Source organism: Rhinoderma darwinii, chromosome 7 (genome assembly GCF_050947455.1).
Source record: "Rhinoderma darwinii isolate aRhiDar2 chromosome 7, aRhiDar2.hap1, whole genome shotgun sequence".
Lineage (NCBI taxonomy): Eukaryota > Metazoa > Chordata > Amphibia > Anura > Rhinodermatidae > Rhinoderma > Rhinoderma darwinii.
Genome location: NC_134693.1, coordinates 116,529,858 through 116,554,860, shown reverse-complemented (window position 1 = coordinate 116,554,860; position 25,003 = coordinate 116,529,858).

Here is a 25,003-nt window from a genome sequence, read left to right as displayed (position 1 = left end):
TACCTAATCTCCCTGTAGTCCCTTTCAGTAACCTTTTCAGTGCATATAAAAGGAGTGTAGCGGCAGGGTTGCTGACCTCCACTCCAGTAATTTCTGCACAACTGAGCTAAAAATCATGGACAGACCATAATTTTTATGGACACATTACAAAATCAAGAGCTAGTGATAAACCTGATGTACCCCGATCATCCCTGTATAAAACCACCATCATCCCGGTATATAACCCCATCATCCCTGTATATAACCACCATCATCCCTGTATATAACCACCATCATCTGTGTATATACCAGCCATCATCCCTTTATTTAACTGCCATCATCCCTGTATATAACCGCCAGCACCCCTGTATATAACAGCCATCATCCCTGTATATAACCATCATCCCAGTATATAGCCCCCATCATTCATGTATATAACCCCCATAATTCCTGTATGTAGCCCACATCATCCCTGTATATTACCCCTATTAACCCTGTATACAGGGATGATGGGGGTTATATACAGGGATGATGGGGCTATATACAGGGATGATGGGGCCATATACAGGGACCCCCCCAATCATCCCTGTATATAACACCCATCACACCCGTATATTATACCCTCAACCCTGTATATAACCCCCATAATCCATGTATTTAACCCCCACACATGATGTCACGTGAGGTCAGGACCCGGTGACTCACTGGTCCCGGCACCGACCCAAGGTCACCTAAGTCAGAGACCATCACAGACTGTCATACACTCCTCCCCTGCTCCAACTCCAATCCGGCTGCGGGCCCTGCTTCACTTATTGTTTGCACTGCGTCTGCACATGTACATTTTGGCAGATGCGTAGTGCAAATTATCAGAGGGAACGGGAGAAATCCCGGACAGTGTTTTTTTCTGCTGGATTCTATAGACGGCAGAAAAAAAAAACACCTGGATTTTGTGGACTGTCTGTAAATTTACATACGGTTGGCAACCCTGTGCAGCCAAAATAGCCCTTCTGCTTCATTAGGGGATACTAGCATTTTAAATAGCACATGAGTGGGGACGGCCGGTTACAGAATTTGCATTAAGGTCCAAAAACTTCCGTTTACGCCCCTTAACGAAAAGCCAGCAGGGTTGGAATACAGATTTGGTGCTGCCACTGTATAATAACAGGTTTAATTTGCATATTTTTATCACACTTATGATATGTCAATGAGACCTCAAGAACCATGGGGTCACATGTATTGTCACTCTACATTGAATTCAACAGAGATTATGTAAACAGGCATGCCTGGCCACATCTCCACTGGCACTTGGACCCCATCATTCTCAAGTTTCTGTCTTCCATCCATTTTCACCCTAGTGTCATGTCTGACTAACATGCCAAAATAGTTTCCAAATACCCGTAATTTAGAAAAAAATCCAGGGTTGACCTTAGAGGGTGGCAAACTGGGCAATTGCACCCACCCAAGTTCACAGTCCTAGACCCCCAAGGACTTTACCATTAACTAATTTACTGCCCTAGACCAACATGGACTTTTCCATTAACCCTTCATTGCACTAGACCACCAAGTATTTTACCCCTTTACTGTCCTAGATCACCAGGGACAACTTCACTGCCTTTTATCACGTAATACTTACCATACCCTTCACTGTATTAGACCACTCTCTCCAAATTATTTAGGTATTGTATGGGCGTATTATTTGGGCACTGAATGGCTATATTTTATGGGAATTGTATGCAAGTTTTGTTTTCCCAGGGCTCCATTTAAAACCAGCCCTGATTTAATCTGTACAGCGCAAGGAAAAGGTTGCTCATCTATTATCATAATCAATTTCTATTAGTGATTTAGATCTTATTTTGATGACTTTATCCACCTAGGCTAGAAGTTTTGATTACTTTTCACTTCAGTTGGGTTTTCTGTAGCAGAACAAATATACACCCAAAAAATACTGTCTCAATTTTTGGACTGTCTGCTTCATTTACATACATTGTCATTCCAGCTCACTGAAACGTTTCTTTCCAAGACTAAGCAATGTTGTCTTTTAGTTTTATGTTACTGTGCCTCATTTACCTATTTTATGATACCATTTAAATTTGTGCAGTGAATATGCTAATCTACACAGCTATGAATCAACGAATTCTGAAAAGTGTGTAACAAAAAAAATTTACTTATCTTAAAAGTTCAAAAAATGCTAATTTTGATCTTTTGTCTGATAAAATTATATTTATTTAAATCATTTTGCACAGAGCATTATTTTAGAGCGTATAAAATTGTAGTGAACAGCTAAAAGAGATCTCAACATTTTTATTATAGTATTGTAATTACAGATTTGAAACTATCCTACTATGCAAATTCATCAAGGAAAATAAAAACTTCACATTCTTGGCCATAGGGTAACTGTTATGGCTTGAAAGAGGAACTCTCACTTTACAGATTATACTGGAAATAGTTTGTAATAGCATAAAGTTGGCCTTTATACATATCATGATGTCAGCTGTGACTCTTTGGCTGGATTCACACGAGCACATTACGTCCGTAATGGACGGAACGTATTTCAGCCGGAAGTCCCGGACCGAACACACTGCAGGGATCCGGGCTCCTAGCATCATAGTTATGTACGATGCTAGGAGTCCCTGCCTCGCTGCCGGACAACTGTCCCGTACTGAAAACATGATTACAGTACGGGACACTTGTCCGGCAGTGAGGCAGGGACTCCTAGCATCGTACATAACTATGATGTTAGGAGCCCGGCTCCCTGCAGTGTGTTCGGTCCGGGTCTTCCGGCCGAAATACGTTCCGTCCATTACGGATGTAATGTGCTCGTGTCAATCCAGCCTTACAAAAAAGACTGGATCAAGGTCAGTGGAGGCCCCTGGTCAAAAAGATTATATGGGCCCCTTCCTTTCGTGCTCAAGCTGTGAGATTTCTACTAAATAGGTTCAAAATCCTGTGGTTGGAGCTAAGTTGTTCTAATACAGAGCTCCAAATCTTCAGCCTACACATACTGTAGTGAAACGAAAAAAATTCCAGCTGCCTGCAGCAACCACTAGGAGGAGTTTAGGATCTTAAAAGGGTTTTCCTTCAAAACACAATCATACCCTATCCAGAGGATCGGGGATACATGTGTGATCGCTGGGGGTCCGACCGCTGGGACAAACAGTGATTAGGAGAAAAGGGGACCGAAAGTCCCCCGAAGTGCTCCATGAGAATGGAGCACTGGTGCGCATACTTAGCTTGTGCTTCATTCTCAAGGAGCACTTTGGGTAACTTTTAGTCCCCCGTTCTCCTCATCGCTGGAGGTCCCAGCGGTCAGTCCCCCAGCGATCAGACATGTATCCCCCATCCTGTGGACACTACTGTCCCATACTGAAAACATGATTACAGTACGGCACAGTTGTCCCGCAGCGAGGCAGTGACATCTAGCGTCATAGATAACTATGATGCTACAGTGTGTTCGGTCCGGGAATTGCGGCCAACATACAGACCAAATATCACGGACCAAACATGCTCATGGCCTTAGGTATAATTATTGAAAAAGCCAGCACTTAAGAAACATTAGGGATAATTTATCAACATTGCAACTTGCGACTTTTGGTAGTTTCTGCCATCTCTGTGTAAATGGGGTGTGGCCTCAAAACTGGTGTAAATTATAGTGGTAATCTACGCCAGCTTCTGGCTGGCATAGATTTCCCTCTATAGGGCATATCAAGGTAGAAGCCTGTGCTGGGCTATTTACCGATTAGACTAAGGACCCTCCCTTTTCCCCATTGTATATTATAAATAAATAAAAAATAAAAAAAAACAGAAAATGAATGCTCACCTTTCTGCTCCTCTTCTCCCCTCTGGCACCATTATCACTCCAGCGCTGCTAATATAACGTAATGATGCCACGCAGCGTAAGGATGTTATATGGTACACAGCACTGATGATGTTAAACTGCAGCGTCGCATATAAGGCCCTTGTACAAGCGGCACTGGAGTGATTAGGGAGGCGGAGGAGAGAAGAGGAGCGGTGAGGAGAGAATGTGTTTTTTTTAATTTTATGCCCGATGGTGGGGGGACTGTATGGTAAATGGCCATTCGTGGCGCATGATCCCGGCCGAAACACGCAGCCTCTTAATAGTAAGAAAAGTTGGAGTAAACTGCAACACATTTATTAAGACTGGCGTATGAAACACCAGTCTTAATAAACTTCCCCCATTGTTTTCAAGCCTCCTAGTGCGCTGCTGACTATTCCCTGAGCCCCATCCGAGCAGGTAAATTCATACTGGCAAACTGAATGTATAGTAATTTGCTTTTTCTTCAAGTGACACAATAAATTAACACTATGAGCAGCCACACGTATATAGAACATTAATTAAATCTTCTATCCTTCAGATCTTCCCAACATGACATGTTCTACTACATTAACTTATGTTCCAATTTTCCACACGGAGTCAAACATACCCTCCTGTTGTGGACATACGACCACTGCTTTTAAATACCCACAAGTAATAGACCTGCCCATTAATCTTAGTCCCTGCTACACATTGATATCTGGTAATCATCTTTCACTCACCCACCGTCTGATGCTCACACTCTGTCCCGGTCTGTCAGCCTCCGCCGGTCCTTCCTGAGCCTCCCTTCCTCCTCTCGCGTTTTGCGTTCCATCTTGCGTTCCACTTGGTTTTGGAGCGCTTCGGCTTCCGTTACCCTTCTGGTCTCCGTGGCGACATGTAAACTAAACATAACATAACATACAGTACCACTTCCTAACAATACATACAAACCCTTAGTCAAACAACGTTTACCCACCCCATTTTTCCCATGACACCTTATGCATTTTCCCTTTTAATAAAAATATGAATAAAACGATGACATTTATTTACACAATTTAGTTTTTAACTTGCTACGATCCTTTTGTTGAGTACACAGCCTCTTTTATTTGTTATTATCTTTATTTTTATCATCCATGTATTTATATTATGATTCGTCTGTTGATTGTATATACACATTTTTTGAACTTTGACCTGATGTTGTGTTTTCGCGGTTTTTCTGAGCAATTATCCAGTCTGAACTGGCGCTATATAAACCTGCCTCTTTCCTTCTGTAAACCTATGCCTGATGAAAGCGCCGGTTCGGTGCTGAAACGCGTTGCAATTAAAACAGTTTTTTACAAAACTATTACCCGATCTCAGGATTTCCATTTGTCCACTACAAACCAGCAGCGCCGTATAGATCCTTGTTTTTATCTGCAAATTTCGTATATAGAACATGGGAGTATTTAGAAAGTCTGACAGATTTGATGGATTTGGTACATTTCAGCACAGAACTGCTGACTTATTTTCAGTTCGAAGCACAATAGTCAGGAAAAGTTTCATTTTCTCACTAATGATGTCATCCATGCAGTATGATCGCAGTCTATCCGGGCCGGGCTTGGAATGGAAAAAACAGTTATTAACAATAATTATGATGACTTGTTGATGGTGACATGATTTCCGTAAATGCCACATTTCCAGTCTAATGCACCCTGCAATCTTTGTGCGTCAGTCCAGTGTTAGCAAAATTGATGAACACATTTCAAAGTGAATATTCAGCTGAGTCGGCCTGGATAGAGATCCCAGGAATTGTGTTCTCTGAAGCGTTCATTTTTACATTATAGTGTTATTTTGTGTGTTCGATACATAATTCCCATTGTGAGAAAGACATTTAAATAGATTGGATAATATTCAGCATCTTGGCCATCTTTGTTAGGTGTGCTTGTTCTTCTATCTCTGATACATTTGTATTATCAATGGGGGTAGTGGCAGGCAACACGAAAAAACTCATCAAGGTAATGTCTTTACTCAACATGATTCTAAAAACTTTTTAGATCCTATATGTTTTATTTTGCATCCAACAAATACATGGACAAAGAGTGAATAAAAAGGAAAACCAAATATAAAATAATGTTATGATGGATATATTGTGGGGGCAGGTAAATGACCACTGGAAATCTATAGACAGGGTTGGAATCGTCCATGGGCCCCCACTAGAACATGGCAACAAAGTTTCCAGCATTAGACAACTCCATTTAAAGTGGACTTTGGAACCAAACACTTACCTCTAAGGTCTGTTTTTTATAGATTCAAACACAAATAATCTATTAGGTCTTATTAATGATATGTTCTCTTGTATACAAGTATGTGGGTCCCTCAGGATCATTACCCCTGGTGGGCCTAAGGTACCCCAATCTGACACTAACTCCAGTGGCTGGACAAAATCTTACAGCCCAATCAAGCAATGAAATGCATCTAGGGCAGCATGAATTGGACACATGGCACGTTCAGATGTAGCAGAAATTTTCAGCTACGGATTTTGCCACAAATTCATGCCAATTATGCAACCAATATGCTGCAAAATTTGCATATTTGAGGGTTCATCCACACATGGAAGACTTCACAGTGGACTTGTCGCAGGTTTCAGCCTTTGAATTGCATAGGCTAAAATTCACAGTGAAAATCCTCTGCTGCTCCACAATAGACTAAGCATGCTGCGGAACGTAAATTCTGCATCGCAAGCCTTTAGCAATTCAGTCAATAGGCAGTTAACCAGTTGTCCTTCCGAAACTGGTCAGTAGCTCACAAGATAACAAGGGACTAAACATTGCCACTAGATCATCAGGGAATAGTAACTATGCTACTGGGTCAAGCACTAAGGCTTCGTTTACATCGGCGTGTGGGGTTCCGTTCATAGGTTCCGTCTGAGCTTTCCGTCAGAGGAACCTATGAGCGGAATCCAAACTTTAACAAACGGAAACCATAGGTTTCCGTTTGCATCACCATTGATTTCAATGGGAATGAACCCGATGCAAATGGTATTGATTCCGTTAAAACAACAGAACCCTTAAACAACGGTGACAAACAGAAACCATTTGCACTGGATCCGTCACCATTGAAATCAATGGTGATGCAAACGGAAACCTATGGTTTCCGTTTGTTTCAGATTGGATTCTGTTCATGGGTTCCTCTCACAAAAAGCTGAGACGGAACCCATGAACGGAGTCCCGACGCAGATGTGAACAAAGCCTAACTTGAATGGAGCAGCAGCATGACAATGTCTTTTTAGTAAAACAGCTCTTCTGCTCTGACTCAGATGTGAACAGGGCCTTAGTTGTAGAACAACGTAAATGCTGGAAGCACAAGTTACGTTGAACAACAGGGACAACGGCGACCGACCATTGACTTTACCAGAAACAATAGCGCAGCATGGAATTTCGGTGGGATCTGTGATGCAGGTCCCTAACGGAGTCTCCAACGCAGATGTGAATTAGGACTAACTCTGAAAGAAGTAGGTCAGGTACAGAGTGTTATGACCTCTCTGATTCTTTTTAACATTTTAAAGCAGTGAACGTCAAACAGCATCACAAAGGAGCCATTCCAGTTTTCCAAATTCGCCAAAAGACATATGGTGGGCAGGGAATCTCCCACATTGTACCACCCACTTGACCAATTCAGTAGGAGAAAGCAGTATTGGGTGTACTTCCAACCAATTGATCTATCCCTTCTAGACGTCCACACAAAGTACATCTCTCTCATGAAAGATGCACTTTAACCATTCCTCAGACTAACCTACTCCGTCAGACTCCGATCTCCATCTCTATAATATAGCTTGTACAATTTTGTAAAACTTTCATCCCTCTTAACTATATCAGGATCATCATTGGGAATTCATACAGTTGGAAATGTATTCATTAAAATTAATGGGTATTTTTAGCTTTTGGTATGTCCGCTTTTTGATCCATTTCATTTAATTGGATACTTCATCCAACTTTCCCTAATTGGCTTTGCCAACAGCTATCAGCCCCAAAACCCCCAATAACATATACATTTGTCTTGCATGCATATTTTTTTAGTACAGCGAGGGAGAAAAGCAGCTGCCAGACAGTTCTGGCAGTGTTTATCTCCTGGGGAAACAATGGGAGAGTGGTTGTCAGATTTGTAAGATCTCCTAAACATTCTGATATCTTGTAAGATTACATTCTGATATCTTGTAAGATGTAAAACAAAAAGTTCCCTCTGTTATGAATTTTCCTTTTGTTTCTAATTCAGATTGGGAAAAAACTCAGCAGAAACACACAAAAAATGTGCAAATTAATAAAAACATTCAAAAATATGTTGTTTTTTTGTAGGTTCAGGCAAAAAATAACTTTAAAGCTTTGTTTTGTATGGTGTTCCCTTTGTCCAGTGTCGCATATGGATGATTTGCCGTAGCAATCAGCCAAGCTTTCTCAGCAAAGCCTTCAGATGGCAAAAAAAAAAAAAAACACTGAAATTAAACCATTTAATTGTCCTGCGTAATGAGCCTTGCTGCTATAATGAAACTTTCCACAAAATGGGTTTTAAAATGCCTACCGATAAAAAAACATCAACTTCTCCCCAGAGTCAGGATCTAACATTAAGATAATGCATTTAGAAAGTAAAATGAATGTCTGACTTCAATCACCGATGGGCAGAGTTTGTTCGGAGAATGTTTGAATTTTACTTTTGATATTTTTTCTTTTTCGATATGTTTTGCTCATAATTTATTCCTTGATATCATATTTCCCAATGCTTAGAAGAAGTGCTAAAGGGATATTTACATTAACTTATTTATATTATATTGAAAAGTAATGCAATTTTCTAATATACTTTTTGTAATCAATACCTCATTTTTTTCAAAATCTCTTCTTGCTGTCAATACGAACCTTAATTGTTTACTTCCAGAAGATGAAAAGCTGTCCAGTCTTAAAAAACAATAAAGGGAACCTGTCTGATTAAAAATGCAATCCAATCTGTGGCCAGCATGTTATACAGGAGTTGAGCAGATTAATATATAGTTTTGTGGGAAAAGATTCAATATAAATTGTATTTTACCAATTTAAACCTCTGCTCATTCTAGGCTTAGAAGACTAGTGGGCGGTCCTATTTAGAAATTGACAGCCTTCCTAGTAAAGGCATGTATAAGGGATAGCTGTCAATCACTGAATCGGACCGCCCACTAGACTCCTAAGACCAGAGAAAGCAGGGATTTAGATCTATAAATTACAAAGATATACTAAGTCTTTTCCCACAAAACTATACATGACTCTGCTCAGCTCTTCCTGCTCTATAACATGCTGCCTGCAAATTGGACTGTATTTTTAACGTGACAGGTTCCCTTTAAAGAATACCTAGGTATCCAGTGGAGGGGATGCAGCACTCGCTGGAGCGTATGGCCCCTTTATGCAGCTTATCGATGGGGGTGCCAGGAGTTGGATCCCCACCGATCAGATATTGGTGGCGACCTTATCCCAAGACTAGGCCATCAATATTACAGTCCCAGAAAAATCCTTTAGGAATTGTAACAAAAAGGGGTAAAGTTTAATTTATTTTTGCACCAGGTCTGTTGTGCCAGACCTCTGATACAACTTCTGAGCATTCACATTGATATTACACTGCTGCAATATGTTATTTTGTTAAACAACTGTATTCCAGTTAAAGTAAATGTCCCCCTTTGAACACAATTTTACAGGTCACATATAGAATTAATCTTCATCTAAAGTTAAGTAACCTTTTAAACACATTGTATTACTAATCTTATATTGATCCTGGGTTACAGCCTGTATTATAGTCCAGAGTTGCATTCAAAATTCTGCAGGCTTCAGAGCTGAAATCTCACGGCATTTATTTATTTATTTTCTTACTCAGGTGTCTGCTCTGGTGATATGCATTCTGTAAAGTGTAGTACAGGCAGAGTACTGTAATCTGATGTAGGAAAAACTAGATTATATGCCCTGACAGCAAAAGGCTTTATTATTCCAGCCAATGGCTGTCAGGGTATGCTAGGAATTGTACTTTTACAGCAGCTGGAGTGCCGAAGGTTGCTGACCCCTGAGCTAAGCAGTTAAATGGGTTTTCTGAGCACAGATACTATCGATATGCCATCAATATTTGTACTGACAACTATTTAAAAAATTGATTCTTATGACAAGCACTCTAAATGCAGCTCAGAGATATAATACATGCTGTAATTCCGGATCAGTGTTAAAGAAAAGCAATATACAGTATATTACACACACACACACACACACACACACACACACACACACACACACACACACACACACTGTTTAGAGGTGGACATACCCTTTAAAACTTTGTGTAGAGTGGAAGCAATTTTAAAACAGTGGTTAAAATTATGCATTTGCATTGAAAGGGATTGCACAAAATTCAAGCCCTATCATATTTGTCATTCTATAAATATACCATCAATTTAACATTAGGTGCTGACAGACGTTGTGCTTTAATATTTAAAGTAACAACTGGGAGCAGTCTCAACCACAGAATTTTGTTTTCCTGTGCCTTCTATTCAAATTACTTATCTCTTTGCAAAAACTGAGACAGATCTCAGAAGCATTATGGCGCATCCCAGGATGCATTGCAGTTCTGTTCAAGCTCTCTCAAGATTTCAGCTTTCATTATGCATGCCTAGCTATGCTGCAATCGCATGTAAAAAGAAATGAATGTTCGTGGCTTCTGAAGCTGGGAAAACTTCTCAATCTGTCCAATGTCTAAACATATTGGGAGAAATTTATTAATACTGATGTTTCATACGCCAGTCTTAATGCAAAAAGAGTTGAAGTAAAACGCACCTAATATATTTATAGGCGCAAACCTTTAATAAATTAGGTGCATTTCTGGTTGTCCGTATGCCAGAAAGTAAAATTTGCCCCAGCTATGAGCTGGCAAAGTTTTCCGCTATAATGTACGACAGTTTATAGTGTAAATTATAGTAAATTTGTCGGGCCACAACAGGCAAAGCCCCTTAAGCTTAGCACCACTCACTTCTTTGGAAAAGTGCAGTGGGCGTTGTAAATGAATCAAAAGTCGCAAATCTTTGTGCAAATTGCAAATTTCATACGCCAGAAAATTGGTTCAGAAAATAAAGTTTTGGAAAAATGCTTTCAAAGATAGAACTGTTATTAGTTTGTTTTTAGCAAATACAAACATGCAAAGTGCATGAATACAAGAGAAATATAAATCAAATCAATATTTGATGTGACCACCCTTTACCTTCAAAACAGCATCAATTCTTCTAGATACACTTGCATACAGTTTTTGAAGACATTCAACAGGGAGGTTGTTCCAAACATTTTGGAGAACTAATGACAGATCTTCTGTAGATGTAGGCTTCCTCAAATCCTTCTGTCTTTTCATGTTATCCCAGACAGACTTGATGATGTTGAGATCAGGGCTCTGTGGGGGCCATATCATCACTTCCAGGGCTCCTTGTTATTCTTTACGCAAAAAAATAGTTCTTAATGTCATTAGCTGTATGTCGGGGTCATTGTCCTACTGCAGAAGACACTTTACTGATGGTATTGAATGATGGATAAGTATCTGCCTGTGTTTCTCAGCATTGAAGACTCCATTAATCCTGACCAAATCCACAACTCTATTTGCTGAAATGCAGCCCCAAACTTGCAAGGAACCTCCACTATGCTTCATTATTGTACCGCTCTCCAGCCCTTTGGCAAACAAACTGCCTTCTGTTACAGCCAAATATTTCACATTTTGACTCATCAGTCCAAGGCACCGGCTGCCATTTTTCTGCACTCCCAGTTCCTATGTTTTCGTGCATAGTTGAGCCGCATGGCTTTGTTTCCACGTTGAACGTAATGGCTTTTTGGTCAGAATTCTTCCATGAAGACCACATATTGCCAGACTTCTTCGACCAATAGATGGGTATACCTGGGTCCCACTGGTTTCAGCCAGTTCTGAGCACTGCTGTAGGTTATCTTTCAATTTAGAAGGAAAGTAATTATGATGTGGATTTCCGCTGCTGCACTGTTTCCTTGGCTGACCATTGCATCTACGGTGCTCAACGTTGCCCGTTTCATTGTGTGTCTTCAAAAGAGCTTGAACAGCACATCTTGAAACCCCAGTCGGATTCAAAATCTTTGCCTGGGAGAGATCTTGCTGATGCAGTATAATTACCCTGTGTCTTGTTGCTGTGCTCAGTCTTGCCATAGTGGACCTGTGACATGAAACGATCTTCCACAACCGCACCTTTGTAGCAGAATTTGGCTGTTCCTCACCCAGGTATCAGTGGGGGTCTGTCAATCAGTGGTTCCATGGCAGACATTTTCAGTCACATAAATCTTAGGGGTTCAAATTTCAGGCACTAAGGTGTAAGGAATAAGGGTGTATTTACATGTGCCAGTTTTCTGGATTTTTCTTCCCGCAATTAATACTCCCACTATCTGTAAGCCAGCAAGCAGAGGGGATGGAGGGAATGGAGTAACACATAACTGCAAGATTAGACTACACAAGGTTGTTTGTAGTCTGTAACCATGGGGACACATAGATCTGTATAGGAGCTTCACAAACAAAACACTAAGATTTTTTTTAATCAAGACTGTTCACAAAAGTAGAACTTGATGGACCGGTGTCTTTTTTCAACATATGTAACTATGTAAGTTGCTTAATTTTCTATTTTAAAGAGGATCTGTCACTAGTTTAGTATTGCCCTATCTCCTAGCTGAGGATAGTGAAAATTGTGTCGCAGAACTTTTAATATTTTAAAAGTTATAAGCTTTTTTCTAAATATGTACATGAGCTTTGTAACAGCCACGGTGGCGGACCGCCGCCGTCCCTCACACGGTCGCAACCACAGACCTCTGGCTTCTTGCCCGCGTCTTCCTCCTTGGGGACACCAGCACATACGGCTGTCCTGCTCTGTAGTGTCCTCTTAAGTGTATGCGCCTTAAATGGCCAGTGTGCGCACATGCCGACTTACCCAATTATCCCCAGATCACGCTGGACTATAAAAAGGGCTCTGCCCTTCCACTCCTTGCTTGAGTGTTGTTGTTGTTGTTGTTGTTGTCTACCCATGTTTGTATTGCAAATGGTTCCTTAGTTGTATCCTGCCCTCAGTGTTCCTGTATCCTGCTTCCCATATCCTGTTGCTGTATTTGTTCCTGAGCCTAAGCCTATTGTCGGAGTCATATGTGTGTCATCTGCCACGTCTGGTGTCATATGCTACACCAAGAATCATCTGTGCCGAGGCCTCTGCTACACCTCTTATCTGTCTGGACTCTTACAGGTACTCTTGTGCAAAAGGCTTTTTGCATAGACTGTTGTTTGGCCAGCTGCCACTCCGCTACGGCGGAGCGGCCTAGTGGGTCCGCATACCCCAGGAGTGTGACAAGCCTTTAATAGACAAGAGGTTGTCAACATCAGCAAATTTCCTGAGGTGGAGCTGCCTCACAGCTTCTGACGCTGTCCTATCAGCATGAAGCCGCTTCACACCAGGGTCGCACCGTCCATGTGGCGAGATTAGCTTCTTACCTCAGGTGATGCCCTGCGGCCTCTCTGAGGAGGCGGTGATGCCACTGAAACCAGACACCGCCACCCCCTCCTGCACGATAATTGTACCTGTGTATATAGGATACAATTACATGCATAAGCGCTGAATGGTTGGGAAACATTCCGTGCCCTGCTATTAAGCGCCTTTCACTGACTTAAGTGGCGCAATTTCATCATCTCGGTGCTTGCATCGTTGAATGACAGGGAAAGACAGCCTGCCAATCAACACCTTTCAACTATGCAATGTTGAAAGGCGCTGATTGGCCGGGAAGAACGACTTGTCCTGCCACTCAGCACCACGTTGTTCAGCCCCAGCAGAACTGCATTGCAGGAAGACGGGACGGGAACGGGTTTATGTGAGTAAGTAAAGTTTTGTTTTTTTGCTAAAAGTGTGGGGGACTATATGTGCAGCACTATTTACATGGGGGTAGGGCTGTATGTGGGGGGCTATATGTGCAGCACTATCTACAGGGTTGTAGGGCTGTATGTGGGGGCTATATGAGAAACACCATCTACAGGGGGAATATATGTGGAGCACTATCTACATGGGGTAGGGCTGTATGTGGGGGCTATATGTGGAGCACTATCCACAGGAGCCTATCTACATGGGCTCTATGGGGGGCAGTATCTACAGGGGGCACTGTGCGCGTGTGTGTGTGTGTGTGTGTGTGTGTGTGTGTGTGTGTGTGTATGGGACACAGTTTATGGTGCTATTATATTCAGGGACATAGTGTTATAATTAAAAGTGCATTGTATGGCGCTATTATATTTAGGGGCACTATAAGAATTGTATCTTCTTTTATAGGTGCAGAAATGTTTGAAAAGTGAGAAGCTGAAGACAGCGTAGGGGAAAACTGCAGAAATGGGCAACGGCCAGAAGTCATCATAGAGATCTGGACCGGACGGTGAGTCACTTAATGTAAATGTTTATTCTGCCTCTAATCAGTAATGTAGTCACTGTATCATCTGCAGCGAGATGATGGGTGGTATGATTTTTTTTTTTTGGTAGGCTGCTAGCGATGTAGAACAGCCTGGGGGGGAGGGGTTTAAATTTTTGCCTCAGGCAGAAAAAAAGCTAGAATCGGCCCTGCTTCACACCGTATGAGAGAGTGAGGTTGGCAGGAAGGGGGATCACTTCAAACAGCCATATCTCAGGCTGTGGACAACCTAGAACAGCGGTTCTGGTGGCATATGAAAGAGGAGATTCTAGTCATTATATGACACTAGGATATTCTAGATATCACCAGTTGAATACACAACCTGGAATAGAAGCTGGGATAGATACTATAAGATCAGGCTGTGTTGCTGGGCAGGGAAGGGGGAGAAGTTGTATGCTGATTGGAGAGCGTCATACAGAAAACATTACACAGCCCAGAGTGAAAAGAAAGAATCACATCCTATTTGTCTATTAGAGCCACATTAGCATATTTAGAAAAATGCTCATAACTTTGCAAATAATAAGCGTTTTTTAAAACATATCACACTGTAGTTATCAGCAACAAAGCACCTATTAGATTACTTAGGAGATAGGGAATTAATAAACGTGTGACAGAGCCTCTTTCAGTAATTTTTTTTCCTAAAAACGGTTTGATAATTGTATACACGGTATCCCGCAAAGGGGGCTCCAAATCACAAAAAATAACAAAAGATAGTATTCTCACCTTGGTTCACGGCGCATTTTGTTTACATTGGCAGCTAGATGGAATGTTGTACAAGAACATCCGCTGAAAATACTGTCAACACCACTGCGGCCAGTGATGGCTGTACAGTCTCATGTCCGCACAAAATGGGGGACAAATCATTGGCAGCGCAGGAACGACATGGAATTTAAAAGTGAAGTACATTACTGTTTGCTATTTTTAGTGATTGGGAACCGGCTGGCGGATATTTTATAAAGGTCAAAAGACCACTTTAAGATGGATTTCTCATGCATTATAGAACAAAGGAAAGCAACTAATATTAACTGTGGTTTCTAGAAAATGTGATTTTCTTTTATTCTCATTTTCTCATTTAAATCATACTTGCCAACCCTCATGGAATTTCTGAATACTCCTGGAGAAAGTTAAGAGATTCCGGTAGAGCAGGCAAATCTCCCGGGCGCCCTGCGTCCTCTCTAAATACCTCTCCTCGTTCCAGCAGTCCTGTTCACTCCAGGGCCCTGCCACAAACAATGTCCTGATGCTGGGGTCAGGGTGTAAAGGATTACAAGCTGTAGGAACGAGGAAAGGTTAGTGTCAGCAGAGACTGGTTTGTGGTGTGTATTAGTTTTGCAGGTCAGGTCTGTGGTCTGTATTTATTTAGCGGGTCTGGGGTCTATTTATTTAGGGGTCTAGGCCATGGGTTGGGGATCTGTGTTTCATAATGTAAAAAAATATTGCACTGCGAGCCACGCTTGGTAGATCACAGTCCAAAATTACCCCGGTGTCTCAAATGTTCTTCTATTTTATTCCGTCGAGCATTTAAACCATTTCTACCAACTGTTGAGAAGAGACACCGGGGTAATTTTTGACACCGTCACCTGGCAGGTAAAGGGTTACTAGCTCTTTTGTATTTTCCCTCCATTTAGGTGAAACAAACAAACTTCAGTTTCAGTATAATACGTTTGAGAACAAGGTCAGAGATCCAGTAGGGGTGCATATGAGGCGATCAATAATGCAATTTTCCAAATTTGGAAAAAATACAAGATATTGCACCCAGCTCTGAAATTATTGTATATCATTGTGCAGAGATATTCAAATGCCCTTAAACAATGTGTTTTGTAATACACACAGGGCTCATTACAAAGTTATTACATATTATATAGTACATTTATCTTCATAAGTTAAATATATGAATGCATCACCTAGGAACAAATAAATCTAATAGCAGAAAGCTCGGCGGAGCCCAGGGGAGCCATTTATCAAACCGCTTTTTTACATCATTTGAACATGCTAAACCATTTATTCACTTTTAATTATTTGCACTGCTTATTTTGGAGAGAATATAGGTTAATGAACACTCCATAGTTTTCTAACATAGTGACAAGTAAGCAATGATTTACTTCTGTAGCAATTTATGGTATTGAGTATAAATGATAATTTTATTACCGACCTTTTTTCAATTTGATCAGTATTACATAGGAAAGAAATAATATTTTTACTTAGTTATTCAGGGATATTAGGCTTTTATGACATTGCATGACCAATGTACTGGTCCACATTGTATAAGCACTGACATCCACATATTAAGAAATATATATTTTTGCAATGTTTTTCTGGTGTAATTTGTGAAATTTTTCTGTCTAAAGACAGATTTATCATTAATTTGCCAGAGACAGTAGCCCAGGAAGCTTTGGAGATGCTCACACGAGAATAATGCGGCTGCAGAAGTCGAATAATCTGCAGCCGGGAGCACTACAGGTCGGATGGCAGGGAGCTGCATCAAAGTGTTGAGGGAGAAGGCGGATTACAAGGGGAACTCCATTAATGGCACTGTATCTGTTCCTCGCAGTGTACAAGAGTGTTGAAAAATAATTCAAGGGTGTGTAAAAATAATATATGACCTGCTAAAGCCACTAATTGGCTGTAGCGGTCACACATTCCTGTGTCAGAATGTCACCGCTGCAGTTGGAAGTAGAGACCAGCGGGGGAGTGGGCAGCGTCGGGATGGGAATGGCAGGGGATTGGGGAGTATGGCGCTTTTTTATTATTTTTACACACACTTGTCGCTGCTAGGATAAGATACAGTCACATCACTGGAGCTTCCCCAGTAATCCGCCTCCTCCCTGGACACTTCTGCAGGTTATTGGACTCCTCCTGCCTACAGTAAGTGAGCACCCAAAAAGCTTCCTGGGCTCCTCTCTCCTGCAGCCGCCTTTCTCTACCCTCCTGCCAATACAGAATGTGAGCGTTTTGCAAAGCTGGGTGACCAAGTGTTTACAGTCAAGCCACCCAAATTTCCTGGGCTCCTAGTGCCCTCTTTCAAACACTGACTGGAGAGCCAGACATTTTTTTTTTTTTTTGCGCTTTTAAAAAGATGTGCCAAATTCCCTTTACACTGTGCAATACTTTAGTAAATTTGACTCCCATGATAAAAGTGCCCATTTTATTTTCAAGATCATGTAGTCCTTAGTAATCTCATTATACACCTAAATAATGTATAAAACCATGTAACATATGCCGTATATTAAAGATGAATTCTGCTTAAATCAAAGCAAATTTAGCAAAAGTGAAGCAAAGGAAAAGTGGTCGGATGCCATATAAAAAAAATATTAATTTTTTTTTTCCAGTAACTGGTGCGACTGTCTCTCCTATTCTTCAGTAATTAAGTCAGTGACCATCTTTTTGTGGTGCATTGTCAATATGCACCAACTGTCCATCTACATTAAAGTGGCTCACTACACAGGTCTCTATGGGAACATGAAGATCGAGTATTGTCACGCTTTCAGCAACTGTTACTACTACCTTACTAAGCACCTTAAAACAAAGATTTAACTTCAAACAAACACTTTGTTTAAAATCTATGTATGTCCAAAATATTGGGCTTTATTAATGTCTTAAAATATGTTTTGAGAGGTTGGTGCAGATCTCCAAATCCGCTACATTAACGGATAGGTAAATTATAAAATTCTTGCTATCGGCAGACACCATGTAACGTCCACATCCGCGGACCGTCGTGCTTACCTGCCCCCCCCCCCCCGACTGCCGCGGCCATGAACAAGTGAGTGCTGGGCGGCATCTCCCTCCTGAGAGACGCCGGCACTCACTTCCTCATCGCTGCACTAGTTTCCATAGGGTGCACGCTCACGCCTGGCCTTAAAGGGCCAGTGCACACACATGAGGAAAATCTGTAATTGGCCCATGATCACCCTGGACTATAAAAAGGGCTCTGCCCTTTCATTCATTGCCTGAGCGTTGTTGTGTTTACCCATGTTAGTCTTAGCAAATGGTCCCTTAGCGTTATCCTGTTCCCGTGCCCTGCTACCTGTATCCTGTATCTCATGCTATATCTGTTCCTGTGCCTTAACCTGTTGGAGCCGTGTTGCGCAACCGGTCATGCCTGCTGATATACACCACGTCTGGTGTCTACAAGTTCATCTGTTCCAAGCCGCCATTACTGTCTGGACTATTAAAGGTACTTTTGTTTGGCCAGCTGCTACTCCGCTATGGCGGTGCGGCTTTGTGGGTCCACATACCCATGGATCGTGACATACCACTAGAGGGAGCTTACTGCATATTGTTAATACATTGAACTCAACAATAAATAAACAAAAGTATGCAGTAAGCTCCCCAGCTCCCTCTAGTGGTTGCTGCGGTTAGCCAGAGTTCGATTATTTAACTTTATATCCACATAAGGGATTTGTTGTTCTTTCAGAATAATGAAGCTCCAACAGAAAGTTGGACCTGAAAATTAAAAACAAAGTGGTAAAAAGTTGGAATTCCCTTAAAAACATTAACCAAACATTGCAGCTATTTTAGATAAAAGTGTTTGTCAGTATAACTTTATCATCTATTAATTTCCCCCAGTATCCACCGCATAATACGACCATATATTTCCAGTCCAATCCTCAGAGACCCCCCTAGGAAATGGGGGCTTTGGGCAATTGCCAAGTTTGCCACCCCAAAAACTTTACCTGTAGCTGGTTTGTTTGGTAGTTTTATCAATTACTTGTCAATCATTTGTTTCTAGGAACACATATACAGTACATTGTCAGTGACGGTTGATAGATTTGGTGACACTTTTGTGCTAGTGCTCACAAACAAGTACAGAGTTTTTGTAACAGAGGATAAACAACATAATTTTAAGTTCAGCAGAAAAGTCGATGCAGACGGTATTTGTCCCAAACATATTTTAATATTAATTATTTTTTTTGTTGTTGTTTTGGTTAAATTGGATACGAGATTAAAACAAAATGGAACTTTGGTATATTAAGAGTCCACCACTTGCCTAATTTAGCCTGCATAGGTACTTAGGCTGAAAGCACTTTTGTTTTCACAGAGTAATATCAGAAGCCTCTTCTCCAGAGGGGATTAAGTATAATGAATTCAATTTTTATCAAGAAATGTATTTTCTATGAAGAAAACTAAGACATTATATACAAGGACAAGAAATAATGTCCTAATCCAAAAATTATAAAAGCATTATGCATGTGCAGAACAAAAAAGGCAGAGAAATGCATTAACCTTTTATTCCAGTGGAGGTACAGAATTCTCAATGTGAAATAAATGAATACCAAGCATTAGTCATTTAGAGACAATTTACAAATAAAAATATTAAATTAATTAGTACACAATTAGTAGATGCGGAATAACTGTTCTGTCACCAGTTAGATTGACTAAATAAGTGCAACATTTTTTGTTAACTCTACTGGTGGCTTTCTCAGTACATTTTTTGCATCCTGGTAAGAGTACAGCAGGTGAAGACTTTCATTAGTACTGCACCAGGTCCCTGACATCTTCCCGTCCTGTTGTAGGTCTTCAGAGGTCTACCAGTTTCTATCACACCAGGTAGAGAAGAAGGTAGCCATAAACCTTAGACAGCTAGCCCTCCAGACTACAAAATGATTGTGCCGCCTGTACTTCCTTTGACTACCAATTACTGCCCTGCTAGACCTCAGCTATCCATGTAACTACGCTGATTTGTCAGAGGATTTCTGCCCTGTTTACACAGGCAATGATCAGGAACAAGGGTTTGTGCAAATCATTGGCCGATGTAAAAGGGCATTTAGACTATAAGACTGTCCTTTGATACCAGTAACCACTTGCTTTTACACTTTCTCCATTCTGTTTTCTGTATATACAATCTACTTACCAGAAAATTAACTACTTGACAGACAACACACACTGAAATCTTGGGACGAACAGAGTCCCAAGACCTTAAACTATAGCATCCCCTAAACACTGAAAAAAGGGGTGCTATAGGTGAAACACACTTAGTTCTTTCTCTAGGTAACTGAGAACCTAGTTACTTACAGATTCTGCTTAATGCTATAAAAAAATATATAATATTTCCTTCTACCTTTTGTTATTATGAATGGTTTTATGACTTTGAAGCCAACGTAAAAGTAGTTGTCTAGTTTAGGAAACCCGCTTTCATATACCCACTCAGGTTTCCCCACAGATAACAGCTGATTGCTGGGAGTACCAGCAAGCGGGAAACTTTGTAATCAGCTTATTGTCAAGGGAACCTAACAAGTAGGGATTGTACAAAGTGAAGTAGCCCTTTAATTATCTCATACTTCTGAGGACTTAATATATTAACATTTCCCCTTACCACCAACAACTTTACATGTCTTCGACACCATTTTTATGCCATCTAAAACAAATTATATTTGTTACATTAAAAAAATATTCACTAGGGAAGACCAATAATTTACAAGTTCATTTTATGTAAATGACGAATGGCACAATAGAGAGTAATGGTTTGGGCCTAAATGGGAAATGCCTCTGGATATAAGAAACTTAATTTTTGGAGTGAAAACTGAAATATTGAATTCATTTAGAATGAGATATTATTGTATTAATATTTTAATATTTATACCAAATCCACAGCTGAATGATAAAACGTGTTATTAATGATCTTCACTTGAAATACACACAATGTATCAGTAATATTAAATTGTATATAATAGATCTTTGTGTCCAGATCAGACAAGAAGGATTTTAAGATTCTACTAGATTTATGATTAATTTTTATATAGTTGTTTAATAAATTGTAAGACTTTCCACTATGTTAAAAGTATAGCAAGCATTTGGGATAGAGACGGAGGAGTCTGTTACATGGTTAATAAGGTTGAAAAACAAGACACAGGTCCATCAAGTACATCCTATAATCCTATAGTGTTGATCCAGAGGAAGGCAAAACCCCCATGAGGTTGATGCCAATTGTCTCATTAGGGGAAACATTCCTCCCCGACTCCAAATATGGCAATCAGAATGAATGCCTGGATCAACGTCCCATCTAGTAATCATAACTTATAATATTATATTTTTCAAGAGAGGCATTAAGGCCCTTCTTAACCCCTTAACGACCGCCGACTGTCTTTTGACGGCAGGCGGTGCATGTCCTTAGTTTACAGCGACGTCTTTTGGCGTCACTGTAGATTAGGCAAATGAGCGCTCCCGTGAGCGATTATCCTCTAAGCAGGAGCTGTAACTAACAGCTCCTGAACTTAGAGAAGCCTGCTGAATACAGCTGGGGGGAGGGGGGGTTGGAAAAAAGTTAGGACCCCAGCTGTTTAACCGTTTGACCGCGGCAAGATCAATGGTAACTCCCCGATTTGATCTTGTCATCGGAAACCCAGTGACATCATCAAACACCGGGGAATCCCTCTGCAGTCAGCCCTGGGGACCTACAAAGGACCCCAGGGCTGTCTGTTCAGTAAGCCTGCTGTTCGGGCAGACTATGTGCTTCCCTTACAGCAGCCTGTGTCATAGTGACCCAGTATGATGTATTAGTATACAGGAGTATGCTAATACATTACAAGTAAAAAGTAAAGTTATAAATAAAGTTATCCCTTAACGGGATTACAATTTTTTTTAAAAAGTAACAAAATAAATTTTAAAAAAAAGTCCAAAAAAAAAAAAGTCATTATTTTGCAGAAAATATATTTTATTGCAACTACACTAAATAAAAACAAAAAACCTTGAATGGGATAAAAAAAATAAACAAGAAAAACGATGCTGAGAATCGCTTTTTCTTATACTCACGCCGTAAAAATAGTTTTTTCTTATCATCAAACTATGACAAAAAAAAATTACAATTTCTCCCGCATAAAACAAGGCCTCATAAGGCCACGTCAATTTAAAAATAAAAAGTTATGGCTGCTGAAATGCAGAGAGGTAAATACTGAAAATTATAACTGGTCATTAAGACCTTTTCAGGCCCGGTCATTAAGGGGTTAAACTTGTTCAAAGAGTCAACAATCACAACATCCCGTGGCAGAGTTCCATAGTCTCACTGCTCTAACAGTAAAGAATCCCAGTCTGTGAAGGTGGTGAAACCTTCGTTCCTCTAGACGTAGAGGATGGCCCCTTGTCCTTGTTACAGGCCTAGGTGTAAACTTGATTTCTTTATTAGGGTATGTTCACACGGCGGGGGTCCGTTACGGCTGAAATTACGGGGATGTTTCAGCCTGAAAACATCCCCGTAATTTCAGCCGTACCGGCATGTGCAGGCGCTTGAACGCCGCGTCAATTACGGCCGTAATTAGCGCTGCTATTCATTGGAGTCAATGAATAACGGCTCTAATTACGGCCAAAGAAGTGACAGGTGACTTCTTTGACGCGGGCGTCTATTTACGCGCCGTTATTTGACAGCGGCGCGTAAATTTACGCCTCGTGTGAACAGACAAACGTCTGCCCATTGCTTTCAATGGGCAGATGTTTGTCAGCGCTATTGAGGCGCTATTTTCGGCCGTAATTCGGGGCAAAAACGCCCGATTTACGTCCGTAAATAGGCCGTGTGAACATACCCTTAGTCAGACTATCTTGATTTTATTTCCAGTGCAGTACAAACTTAATTCTCATTTTGTCAAATTGTTCTTTGTCTATTATCAACATGGGAGAAGATATAGGTGGTGTAGATGTAACACCATATAAAAATACACCAATCAGTATTATAAATAACAAATGGTAGGTGTTGGGGGTATGTTACAGATTTTGCATTGATGATCAGGAGAATTCCTGATGGTAGTGACACTACTTACAATTGTACCACAGTTGCAAGAAGCAACTTTACATTTCACTGTTTTTCACCTAATTTTGGGCAATGCAACTTGATTCCTGCTTAGGGTACATTCACACTGTCAACTCTGTTCCATTGCAGGTTTAGCCAGGGATGGTTAGCTTGCTGGCTCTATCTAAATTGTATACCCAGGGATGCAAGGCTTGGGTGCCATTTTGGCAGGTAGAGCTTAGTGCTGGGAGCAGAGTTTAGCACCAGGGCGGAGCTTATTGTATAAAACAGCCGGGAGCCTGCAAAACAGTGTTCAGTGTGCGGACTGAGGGCCAGGAAGTAACAAGTCTGTGCCGGAGGTTGTTACAAGATGCAGTTCTGGTGGAGATAGAAGCAGTGACATGCTGCTCATTGTAACGGCTGCGGACCACCACTGTTCCCCTCCGTCGGATGGCCGCGACCGCAGACTCCTGGCCTCCTGCCAGTGTCTCCCTCCTAGGAGACGCCAGCTCACGCGGTCATCCTGCCCTGGACTGACTGCTAAGGTGCGCGCTCATCGCTGGCCTTAAAGGGCCAGTACTCGCGCATAAAAGTTCCCCAGATCACCCTTGGCTATAAAAAGGGCTCCGTCCTTCCATTCCTTGCCTGAGCGTTGTTGTTGTCTATCCGTGTTTGTACTGTAGATGGTCCCTTAGTTGTATTCTGCTCCCAGTGTTCCCGTATCCTGCTTCCTGTATCCTGTTGCGGTGTTGTCTCCTGTATCTAAGTCTTTAGTTGGAGTCTTGTGTATCATATACACTGCTGTCATCTGCCACATCTGCTGTCATATACCATGTCTGGTATCATCCGCCACGTCTGGCGTCATCTGCCACATCAAGTTCCATCCGTGCCAAAACCTCTGCTACTGTCTGGACTCTTACAGGTACTCTTGTGCTAAGGACTTTGCATAGACTTTATAGACAGTTATTTGGCCAGCTAGTGGGTCCACATACCCCTAGATCGTGACACTTATGGTGACAAAATGCTGAGAGAGGTGAGGCTGCAGATGAGTGAGAGATTTGATTAAGAAGGCTGCGGACGGAAGTAAACACAAGCTATACAGGTTGGGACTGGCTGGGTTGCGACTATAGGAGGGTGCCGCATTTCACAGGGCAGAGAGACTGACTGGGGGTCTGAGACGGCAAGCTAGGCAGTGACCGAGTACAGAATAGAAAAGTCGGAAGGACCGACCAGATAGAGACTGAAACTTAAGAGCCTAGAGGAGATCTCGTTGGGCCTGTAGTTGCAGCAGGTCCTAAAGAGCAAGCAGTGGGTGGTATGGCAACCCACACTGTACGGAGAGTTGGTTAGGCGGTTAAAGTGGGAATGTAAAGGAAATATTCAAGCCAGTCAGAAAACTACAGTGGCCAGCATAGTGCAAGACTAAGGGTAGAAACGGTCACAACTTAAGCCTGTTGAGGCCTGTGAATCAACAATCAGCAACCACCATCTCAATGGGCACTAGTCCCAAAGTAAGGCAGTCAGCAGCCGCCTTTTTTGGCCTACTAGGCTTGAATTGCCAGACCAACCCATGTACCAGGGAGGGGTGCCCTTGGCCCTCTTTGCAACAAGTATACAGCAAGCCAGCCGTCATCTGCCTGCCTGAACCATTGCATTTAAGAACTGTGCCACTCAGTGTCTACTGAGAAGGATATGTGCTGCCGACAACTATATATTTTGTGCTGCGTTTGCTCATTCGTCAGCTGATCATTGCCCTGTTTCCACAGGGCAATGATCGGGAATGAGCGTTCATATGAAGGCTAGTTTGCCCGATGTTTGGCCCGTGTAAAAGGGCCTTAACAAAGCCTGCATCTCAGGAAATCATTATCAGCTTACTGAATAGAATTAGCTTTGGAGGTGCAGAGGTAGCAGTATATTATCAGCAGCATTTTGTTGAAATAACTTTACCGTGTCGTTTTCATCACTTAGACATTTTACTGATTGGGCGGGTCAGAGACGGCTGGTATTGATCCCCACCTTTTGTAATAT